Raw genomic sequence first — 1,536 nt, 5'->3', positions numbered from 1 at the left:
ACAGCACAGAGCCTGACCCTGGGCTCAAACTCACCAACCGGGAGATCATGACCTGAGCTGAAATTGGACGCTTGACTGAGCCACCCAGGGCCCCTAAATAATAAATTTTACATTAAAAACTTAAAAAAAAATGTTTAATATTTACTTTTGAGACAGAGACAGTGCATGAGCGGGGGAGGAGCGGGGAGAGAGAGAGAGAGACAGAATCAGAAGCAGGCTCCAGGCTCTGAGCTGTCAGCACAGCCTAACCTGGGGCTCAAACTCAACCTCGAGATCATGACCTGAGCTGAAGTCGGAAGCTCAACTGACTGAGTCACCCAGGTGCCCCTAAATTTTACATTTAAATAGGTAAGGAAAGCACAAAAAGCAGCATCAACTTTTTTTTTTTTTTGCTGCTAACCGTTTGCCATCTCTGCTCAGGGAACTTGACCACCAGGAACAAGGGGACCGTGAGACGCTGCCATCGGCTCCCTCTTTCTTCTCCCTGCCCAGCACTACCTTTTCTGAACATGTATTCACTTCTGCTGACAGTTTTATAGTTCCACTGCTTACAAACACATTCATAAATAACTTATGCTTTAAAAACTGACCTACACAACATTACACTGTGTGTATCTCTTTGCAAGTGGTCTTTTTTTCCCCACTTACATCATGTTTTTGAGATATCCATGCTGATGAGGGCCTGGTTAGCTCATATTAGCTGTTTTAGAGCAATCTGTTGTATCTTCGACTAGACTTTTATTTCTATTTGAAACACTAACACCTTCCTGGTTAAAAAAAGAAACTCAAAAAGAATAAAAGGATATGCAATTTAATAAATACGCCTACCACGTAAACTGCCATTCTTCCTGGACAACTATTACTAATCCGTTCCTTATATATATTTAATCAAACATCCTGCCCACAGAGATCCTTTCCGTTTCTCAATGTACAAGTGAGCCCAAATGATACTTTGGGCTCTGCACTTGGGTTTGTTTCCTTCATCTGATGGCCCGAAACGTTCTCCAAGGCCCACCCGCAGGTCCACCGGCGCGTACGGTGACACGGCTCTTGCACCGGCTCCAGGAGGTTCTGCTGGACTTTTCTCCCAGCTTAACCGGCATATTCTGATGCTCACGTATTGTACTTTCAGTGGGCAGCTACTGTAAATAATGCTGCAGCGCACATGCTTGGACATCTTTTGCCACGTGTCCCAGACGTCTACGTGACATTCCCAGCAGATAAAGTTCTGGGCTAACGAATGTGCTGCTTCAGCAGGCTGACTGCATCACTCCTTCCCAAAGAGAAGCTGCCTTCCTAAGTTCCGACGACTTGCCGGCGGGCTCTGCCTTGCATAACGGGGCTGCCGTACCCCAAAATTATTTTTACACTATTTATTTCCTGTACCCTCTTTAAGTAATTTCATACTTCAGTTTTTAAGAGCAGACACTTCTGGAATGGGCAATGTGTGGCACCAGATCAGGGCACATGATAGTAAGGGGACAGCGGCCCTTCCCCCCCCCCCCCCCCCCCCCCCCCCCCCCCCCCCCCCCCCCC

The 1,536-nt window shown here is 46.9% G+C and overlaps 1 protein-coding gene across 1 annotated transcript in view; it reads right to left on the bottom strand.

The window, feature by feature from the left end:
* SNX9 (sorting nexin 9) overlaps nt 1-1,536 on the bottom strand; it is a 94,630-nt gene that overhangs the window by 40,501 nt on the left and 52,593 nt on the right. The gene's annotated exons all lie outside the window — the stretch shown is intronic.

The sequence above is a fragment of the Suricata suricatta genome, chromosome 7 (assembly GCF_006229205.1).
Source record: "Suricata suricatta isolate VVHF042 chromosome 7, meerkat_22Aug2017_6uvM2_HiC, whole genome shotgun sequence".
Classification (NCBI taxonomy): Eukaryota; Metazoa; Chordata; class Mammalia; order Carnivora; family Herpestidae; genus Suricata; species Suricata suricatta.
This window is presented reverse-complemented; position numbering and strand designations above follow the sequence as displayed.